Source organism: Schistocerca gregaria, chromosome 3 (assembly GCF_023897955.1).
Source record: "Schistocerca gregaria isolate iqSchGreg1 chromosome 3, iqSchGreg1.2, whole genome shotgun sequence".
In the NCBI taxonomy this organism is placed as follows: Eukaryota; Metazoa; Arthropoda; class Insecta; order Orthoptera; family Acrididae; genus Schistocerca; species Schistocerca gregaria.
In genome coordinates, this window is record NC_064922.1 from 583,827,157 (window position 1) to 583,836,822 (window position 9,666).

At 53.2% G+C, this 9,666-nt stretch overlaps 1 non-coding gene and 1 pseudogene across 1 annotated transcript; both read right to left on the minus strand.

Annotated features, from left to right (window-relative positions):
• Positions 1–1,703: 1,703 nt before the first annotated feature.
• On the minus strand, positions 1,704–4,706 carry LOC126357288 (large subunit ribosomal RNA; annotated as a pseudogene).
• A 188-nt stretch (positions 4,707–4,894) lies between these two features.
• Positions 4,895–5,049, minus strand: LOC126356753 (5.8S ribosomal RNA). Its single transcript, XR_007565790.1, has one exon. It is a non-coding gene; the product is annotated as a 5.8S ribosomal RNA (ribosomal RNA).
• Between the last annotated feature and the right edge of the window lie 4,617 nt (positions 5,050–9,666).

Below are 9,666 nucleotides of genomic sequence, written 5' to 3' on the forward strand. Positions count from 1 at the left end.
AACTCTGCAACGAACTTGATATTTCCTCCCTCGAGAGGGATTGTTGGTGGTCTGTGACTGTCAAATCTGCCCTTGATGGTCATGGCAACCGTCTTTTGTCTGGATATCGCCAGCTTGTTTTCGGTGGTCCATCTGATTACCTCACCCAGCGCGATTCTTGCTCTGTCCTCTATCTGTTTCCTGCTCTGACCCTTAATGATGATTGCAAGGTCATCCGCATATGCCACTTTTGTCCATTGCTCGTATTCTTTTTCAATCACAATCTCGTCAAAGACGAGATTCCACAGGAAAGGACCGCAAATAGAGCCCTGTGGACAGCCCTTTGTGACCAATTTCCCCACACAGCCAGCCCTATTTCTGACCATAACCTTTCGGTTTTTAAAGTAATCTGCCAGTAAGTCATACAAATTACGGGGACACTGGATTGCTCTGAGACGCCTCATAACACTAGGCCACCATAAGTTATCGAAGGCACCGGCTATGTCTACAAATATTACTACCACATACTTCTCCTCACAATCCACACTACCCAAAACCTGCCTAATAGCCATTTCTGTCGATGCACCTTTTCGAAACCCGAACTGGTTGTGGGCCTTTATATTTGATTCGTCATATCGTTTTTCTAGACGACTGACTACTAACCGTTCTAGAATTTTTCCTAGGATAGACAGAAGGCATATTGGACGGTAGGATTTAGGCTCGTCCCTAGGTTTATCTATTGATTTCAGTAATATGCAGACATTTCCCTCCTTCCACATATCTGGGACTCTTCTTTCCTGTAGACATTTATTGTACAAATCTGAGAGAAGATGGGGACAGGTGCGCCAAACCCTTTTTATAATAGCATCATCAATACCATCAGGACCTGTTGCCTTCCCTGGTTTACAAGCTTTTATTGCTGCCCCTATTTCTTCTAGTGTGAATTCTGGGTCAAGGTCCACATTGTCATAGCTGTTGTTGTCAGTTTTCACAGCTTGTTGGTCGTCTGTGTCCTGTTCTGGGTTGTCATCAGGGAGTAGACTCTGTAGTAATGACCGTACCGTCTCCTCCCAAGTCATTGTAGGAGTCTGGTTCTTTGTTTTTATATTGCTCAGCACGTTTTCTGTTCCATGTTTTGGCCGAATTATCTTTCTCACTATGGCCCAAGGATCATTCTGATCGCAGTCAGCGACCCATCTCTTCCAGGTCTCCTCTTTGGCCTTGGCAATTTCCTTGTTGTACTTGTTTTTCACTCTATTGTAGATTTGTTTTGCTGCCTCTATGTCTGGTTCATTATTATTTTTATGTGCTCGTTGCAGACTACGCCGTGCTGTAATGGTGTCACGTCGCAGGTTGGCAAGTGTTGCATTCCACCATGGCACTGGATTCTGCACCTGTGTTCTCTTTCTCATTGATCGGCTACAGCTCTCGTGGATTGCTGCCTGTAGCCTTGTGACCATTTCATTAACTCCTACATTTTGGCTCCGTTGCCAGTGCACTGTGGACCTGATAAGGTGCCGGTCAAAAGTGGGCCACTTTGCGAAGTTTGTGTTGTAGGTGACAAGTTCCGCGGTAGCTCTTGCTCTTTTAGGTGCCACGAATTCGTATGTTATAGCCCTGTGGTCACTTGACGTCCACTCTTCTTGAACCATCCACTTGCACACCGCTTTGGCAGCTGAAGGTGTGCAGAGTGTGATGTCAATATTGCTCTCCCCATTTGGGCCAGAGAAAGTAGTTAGCTCTGACCTTTCATTCATTATTATGAGCCCGTGTTGTGAACAGCGGGAATCTCGTTAATCCATTCATGCGCGTCACTAATTAGATGACGAGGCATTTGGCTACCTTAAGAGAGTCATAGTTACTCCCCCCGTTTACCCGCGCTTGCTTGAATTTCTTCACGTTGACATTCAGAGCACTGGGCAGAAATCACATTGCGTCAACACCCGCTAGGGCCATCGCAATGCTTTGTTTTAATTAGACAGTCGGATTCCCCCAGTCCGTGCCAGTTCTGAGTTGATCGTTGAATGGCGGCCGAAGAGAATCCGCGCACCCGCGCGCCCCCGGAGGAGCACGCTAAGGCGGACGCGGCCTCGCAGCAAGGAAGATCCGTGGGAGGCCAAGGCACGGGACCGAGCTCGGATCCTGCACGCAGGTTGAAGCACCGGGGCGCGAACGCCGCGCAGGCGCGCGCATCCTGCACCGCCGGCCAGCACGAGGCCAACCAACGGCGAGAGCAGACCACGCCCGCGCTAAACGCCCGCACTTACCGGCACCCCTACGGCACTCACCTCGCCCAGGCCCGGCACGTTAGCGCTGACCCACTTCCCGACCAAGCCCGACACGCCCCGATCCTCAGAGCCAATCCTTATCCCGAAGTTACGGATCCAATTTGCCGACTTCCCTTACCTACATTATTCTATCGACTAGAGGCTCTTCACCTTGGAGACCTGCTGCGGATATGGGTACGAACCGGCGCGACACCTCCACGTGGCCCTCTCCCGGATTTTCAAGGTCCGAGGGGAAGATCGGGACACCGCCACAACTGCGGTGCTCTTCGCGTTCCAAACCCTATCTCCCTGCTAGAGGATTCCAGGGAACTCGAACGCTCATGCAGAAAAGAAAACTCTTCCCCGATCTCCCGACGGCGTCTCCGGGTCCTTTTGGGTTACCCCGACGAGCATCTCTAAAAGAGGGGCCCGACTTGTATCGGTTCCGCTGCCGGGTTCCGGAATAGGAACCGGATTCCCTTTCGCCCAACGGGGGCCAGCACAAAGTGCATCATGCTATGACGGCCCCCATCAACATCGGATTTCTCCTAGGGCTTAGGATCGACTGACTCGTGTGCAACGGCTGTTCACACGAAACCCTTCTCCGCGTCAGCCCTCCAGGGCCTCGCTGGAGTATTTGCTACTACCACCAAGATCTGCACCGACGGCGGCTCCAGGCAGGCTCACGCCCAGACCCTTCTGCGCCCACCGCCGCGACCCTCCTACTCGTCAGGGCTTCGCGGTCGGCCGCGAGGACCGGCCATGATTGCCAGACTGACGGCCGAGTATAGGCACGACGCTTCAGCGCCATCCATTTTCAGGGCTAGTTGCTTCGGCAGGTGAGTTGTTACACACTCCTTAGCGGATTCCGACTTCCATGGCCACCGTCCTGCTGTCTTAAGCAACCAACGCCTTTCATGGTTTCCCATGAGCGTCGATTCGGGCGCCTTAACTCGGCGTTTGGTTCATCCCACAGCGCCAGTTCTGCTTATCAAAAGTGGCCCACTTAGCACTCCGATCCGAGTCGTTTGCTCGCGGCTTCAGCATATCAAGCAAGCCGGAGATCTCACCCATTTAAAGTTTGAGAATAGGTTGAGGTCGTTTCGGCCCCAAGGCCTCTAATCATTCGCTTTACCGTATGAGACTCGTACGAGCACCAGCTATCCTGAGGGGAAACTTCGGAGGGAACCAGCTACTAGATGGTTCGATTAGTCTTTCGCCCCTATACCCAGCTCCGACGATCGATTTGCACGTCAGAATCGCTACGGACCTCCATCAGGGTTTCCCCTGTCTTCGTCCTGGCCAGGCATAGTTCACCATCTTTCGGGTCCCAACGTGTACGCTCTAGGTGCGCCTCACCTCGCAATGAGGACGAGACGCCCCGGGAGTGCGGAGGCCGCCGCCCCGTGAAGGGCGGGGAAGCCCCATCCTCCCTCGGCCCGCGCAAGGCGAGACCTTCACTTTCATTACGCCTTTAGGTTTCGTACAGCCCAATGACTCGCGCACATGTTAGACTCCTTGGTCCGTGTTTCAAGACGGGTCGTGAAATTGTCCAAAGCTGAAGCGCCGCTGACGGGAGCGATTATTCCGCCCGAGAGCATCCCGAGCCAACAGCGGCGCGGGTCCGGGGCCGGGCCAGGTAGGTCCGTCATCCGGGAAGAACCGCGCGCGCTTGCCGGGAGCCCGAGCGCCCAAAGGGGCGAATCGACTCCTCCAGATATACCGCCGAGCAGCCAGCCAGGACACCGGGGCTCTGCCCAACAGACGCGAACCGAGGCCCGCGGAAGGACAGGCTGCGCACCCGGGCCGTAGGCCGGCACCCAGCGGGTCGCGACGTCCTACTAGGGGAGAAGTGCGGCCCACCGCACACCGGAACGGCCCCACCCCGCGGCGAGTGGAAAGGCAACCGGACACGACCCCGCCGCGGATTGCTCCGCGCGGGCGGCCGGCCCCATCTGCCGAGGGCGGGGGCCAGTGGCCGGATGGGCGTGAATCTCACCCGTTCGACCTTTCGGACTTCTCACGTTTACCCCAGAACGGTTTCACGTACTTTTGAACTCTCTCTTCAAAGTTCTTTTCAACTTTCCCTCACGGTACTTGTTCGCTATCGGTCTCGTGGTCATATTTAGTCTCAGATGGAGTTTACCACCCACTTGGAGCTGCACTCTCAAGCAACCCGACTCGAAGGAGAGGTCCCGCCGACGCTCGCACCGGCCGCTACGGGCCTGGCACCCTCTACGGGCCGTGGCCTCATTCAAGTTGGACTTGGGCTCGGCGCGAGGCGTCGGGGTAGTGGACCCTCCCGAACACCACATGCCACGACAGGCGGCAGCCTGCGGGGTTCGGTGCTGGACTCTTCCCTGTTCGCTCGCCGCTACTGGGGGAATCCTTGTTAGTTTCTTTTCCTCCGCTTAGTAATATGCTTAAATTCAGCGGGTAGTCTCGCCTGCTCTGAGGTCGTTGTACGAGGTGTCGCACGCCACACCGCCAGCCGGCTGTGCACGCTACCGAGAAAGCACCGGTATGCGAACCGCCAGGCGACGGGCGCGCATCGCACGTTTAAGGAGACGCGGCCGGCCACACAGGCGACCACGACACTCCCAGGCGCCCGAAGCGGGACAAACGCCGCGCGCTTCAGTATACGTAGCCGACCCTCAGCCAGACGTGGCCCGGGAACGGAATCCATGGACCGCAATGTGCGTTCGAAACGTCGATGTTCATGTGTCCTGCAGTTCACATGTCGACGCGCAATTTGCTGCGTTCTTCATCGACCCACGAGCCGAGTGATCCACCGTCCTGGGTGATCTTTATCTTTTCAGTTCTCCACCGTCTCTTTCAAGACAGTTGCAGAGGCGGGACTGAGGCGTTTGACGGCCCCTGTTCCATTACTTTGTGTCCAACGGCCTGACGGCCGATGGGCGTCGTACGGCTCCACACCGGAGCGGACAGGCACTCGGGCGAAAGTCATTCAAAACCGGCGCCAGGCGCCAGGTGCCGCAGGCCAGCCGCTCCAGAGCTTCAGCGCTCGTACCACACAACAACACTTGCGCTAGTTTTGAGAGGCACGCGTGGTTCCGCACGCGGCGCACGGCTACTGCCGTACAGGTAGCGTGTTGCGCGACACGACACGCACATCGAAAGACATGCAGTCTAGTCGGTAATGATCCTTCCGCAGGTTCACCTACGGAAACCTTGTTACGAATTTTACTTCCTCTAAATGATCAAGTTTGGTCATCTTTCCGGTAGCATCGGCAACGACAGAGTCGATGCCGCGTACCAGTCCGAAGACCTCACTAAATCATTCAATCGGTAGTAGCGACGGGCGGTGTGTACAAAGGGCAGGGACGTAATCAACGCGAGCTTATGACTCGCGCTTACTGGGAATTCCTCGTTCGTGGGGAACAATTGCAAGCCCCAATCCCTAGCACGAAGGAGGTTCAGCGGGTTACCCCGACCTTTCGGCCTAGGAAGACACGCTGATTCCTTCAGTGTAGCGCGCGTGCGGCCCAGAACATCTAAGGGCATCACAGACCTGTTATTGCTCAATCTCGTGCGGCTAGAAGCCGCCTGTCCCTCTAAGAAGAAAAGTAATCGCTGACAGCACGAAGGATGTCACGCGACTAGTTAGCAGGCTAGAGTCTCGTTCGTTATCGGAATTAACCAGACAAATCGCTCCACCAACTAAGAACGGCCATGCACCACCACCCACCGAATCAAGAAAGAGCTATCAATCTGTCAATCCTTCCGGTGTCCGGGCCTGGTGAGGTTTCCCGTGTTGAGTCAAATTAAGCCGCAGGCTCCACTCCTGGTGGTGCCCTTCCGTCAATTCCTTTAAGTTTCAGCTTTGCAACCATACTTCCCCCGGAACCCAAAAGCTTTGGTTTCCCGGAGGCTGCCCGCCGAGTCATCGGAGGAACTGCGGCGGATCGCTGGCTGGCATCGTTTATGGTTAGAACTAGGGCGGTATCTGATCGCCTTCGAACCTCTAACTTTCGTTCTTGATTAATGAAAACATACTTGGCAAATGCTTTCGCTTCTGTTCGTCTTGCGACGATCCAAGAATTTCACCTCTAACGTCGCAATACGAATGCCCCCGCCTGTCCCTATTAATCATTACCTCGGGTTCCGAAAACCAACAAAATAGAACCGAGGTCCTATTCCATTATTCCATGCACACAGTATTCAGGCGGGCTTGCCTGCTTTAAGCACTCTAATTTGTTCAAAGTAAACGTGCCGGCCCACCGAGACACTCAACTAAGAGCACCCTGGTAGGATTTCAACGGGGTCCGCCTCGGGACGCGCAAGCACGCCTTCGGCTCGCCCCACCGGCAGGACGTCCCACGATACATGCCAGTTAAACACCGACGGGCGGTGAACCAACAGCGTGGGACACAAATCCAACTACGAGCTTTTTAACCGCAACAACTTTAATATACGCTATTGGAGCTGGAATTACCGCGGCTGCTGGCACCAGACTTGCCCTCCAATAGATACTCGTTAAAGGATTTAAAGTGTACTCATTCCGATTACGGGGCCTCGGATGAGTCCCGTATCGTTATTTTTCGTCACTACCTCCCCGTGCCGGGAGTGGGTAATTTGCGCGCCTGCTGCCTTCCTTGGATGTGGTAGCCATTTCTCAGGCTCCCTCTCCGGAATCGAACCCTGATTCCCCGTTACCCGTTACAACCATGGTAGGCGCAGAACCTACCATCGACAGTTGATAAGGCAGACATTTGAAAGATGCGTCGCCGGTACGAGGACCGTGCGATCAGCCCAAAGTTATTCAGAGTCACCAAGGCAAACGGACCAGACGAGCCAATCCGATTGGTTTTGATCTAATAAAAGCGTCCCTTCCATCTCTGGTCGGGACTCTGTTTCTTTTTTTTTTTTAAAAAAAAAAAATCTTTATTTAACCAATGTTATATTATGATACAGAATAACCCACCACCTGAAGCATTAGTGGGTCTTTGCTTACATACAATAATACAGTTACTACAGCATTCATTGCTTAATATTATTACCTACTTTTTAGTGTTAGTTTTTTGTTTTCGCTATGGGCATTTCTACTTCTAATATTAACCTACTTAATCTAACTGCAACGTTACACACGTGCCAGCGTGAGTATAAACCTACTGTTTGTGGCCGGGCCCACTGAGCTGATCCCAGTGGGCATGCCCCTGGCACCGGGCTGGCCCAAGACGTTTGAACCGCTGCAGTTTATACTAAGGTATTATCCTAACTTATCCTACTTCTTAACCTATTCCTACGCTACTGTCAATTTCGGTGTGTTGGTCAAATCCGGTAGAAATGTGCACCCTCCTCCTGGTCCAGGAGCGTGGCGGATCCCAGCCGTGAAACGGCTGGCCAATTCCACGTCCGGCGGAAAGGGACGGGTGCACTTAGGTCTGGTCAGGTGTTTGTCAGTTTCGGGTTAATTTTGATTGTTCCTAAGAAAGTCCTTTAATATTTTGCCCGAGATCTCATTCGCAAGATTATTTAAAGTTTGAAAGTGATCCTCGCGCCTGAGTAAGTGGTACGTTTCTTGATTTGGTAGTTGGAGTCTGAGTTGTGATGCTACTTCGTCAAAGAGATGGCACTCATACACCACATGGTCTGGGGTGCCCTGTGGGGCCCCACAGTCGCACGCTGGTGTAGCCCGTTTCCCGAATCTGCATAAGTATGCTGGATAGGGTCCATGTCCAGTGAGGAAGTGCTGAAGTCCTCTTGATGGCTTGAAATATCTGAGCTGTAAGCGCTCCTTAATATTTGGCAGCAGTTCATGCGTTCTCCGACCTGTGTCGTCCGCATCCCATTGCTCTTGCCAAAGTTCTTCCCCCCTATTTCTAATTTCCGATTTAGAGCCCGTGTAGATCCCCATTATTTCTATCATTTTATCCCTGTTGCCTTTCTTGGCCCAGTACCATGCCGCCTGTTCTCTTATTTTAATGTCCAGAGGACACAGCCCCATGAGTACTAATAGCGCCCCCCCCTGGTGTTGTTCTATATGCTCCTACAGAGCGCAGGAGCATATTCCGCTGCACTCTCCTCACGGCCATGGCAGGCATGACCCTCGTGAGCCTGTGAGCCCAGACTCCTGACGCGTATCCCACAATGGAGGTCAGTATGCTGTTATGATATAGTTTGATTAGGTCTGGTGGTAAGTGAAACCGCTTGTGTCCTATGCCAATGAGTTTATTCAGTGTTTCTAGGGATCTCTGTGTTATTGTGTCAACATGCGATGTATAGTTCCATCTCTCATCGACGATTACGCCCAAGTACCGGGCCTCACGTCGCCGAAGCACTGGCGAGCCGTCTATTCTCACCGTCGGGTTCCTAACTAGTTGTCCCTTGAGCAACAGATATGTAGACTTACTGGGTGATATAGTCATTTTTGTTCTGTGACACCATGTGGTCAAGATAGAAATTGCTCTCTCAATTTTCGGTTCCAGTTCTTCGCGGCTGCGGCCGCCAACCAACAGAAGGAGGTCGTCTGCGTAGGCTATGCCCTCTAGCACATCCTCGCTATTCTGCAGATCTTCTAAGAGTGGTTCCATTGTTATGTCCCAAAAGAGTGGCCCAAGGACAGAGCCCTGTGGACACCCCTTTGTAATCTGCTTTCTAACCCTCCCGCTAGGGGACGATAGCCAGACCTCCCTTCCCTCACAGTAGCTCCTAAAACAACCATATAGCGGCCCTGGACACTCTTTCTCTCGCAAGCGAGAGAAGAGCGAGGGCCACCACAGATTGTCGAAGGCGCCGCTGATATCCACCATGATGCCAACAATGTATTTGTGCGGGGCTGAGCCACAGACCTCCGCGGCAAGGGCGATAGCGTCAGACGCTGATCTCCCCGACCGGAAACCGAATTGCCTGTCGCACATCCCACACAACACACGATGTGCAGCCAGTCTGTCTGCCAGCAACCTCTCAAAAAGTTTCCCCAGTATGTCTAGTAGGCAGATAGGCCTGTATGATTTGGCTTCTTTTGGGTCCTTATCTGGGCCTTTCTTAAGTATTACAACATTTGCCTTCTTCCAGGTGTTAGGGAATTTTCTGAGTCTCAAGCACTCATTGTACAACTTGGTGAGAGGTGCCACCAGCTGGGGAGCCAGGAACTGCACCACTTCCGTTGTGATACCGTCTGGTCCAGGAGCCTTCCCCTTTTTGAGGGCTTTTATCTGGGCTTCGACCTCCTCTTCTGAGAAGGGATAGACCATACTGTTGTTTTCATAATCTTGTCGGTCTTCCTCCCTGATCAGCCTTTGTACTTCTGTATCCTCTTCTTCCACATCATCAGGCAGCAGGACCCGGAGAAGGACCTCGGCAGTTTCCTGCCAAGTCTCTGTCATCCGGTCCCCGCTCCTGACGGTGGACAGCACCATGGGCGATCTTATTTTCTCCCGTACTAGTTTGTAAGGGG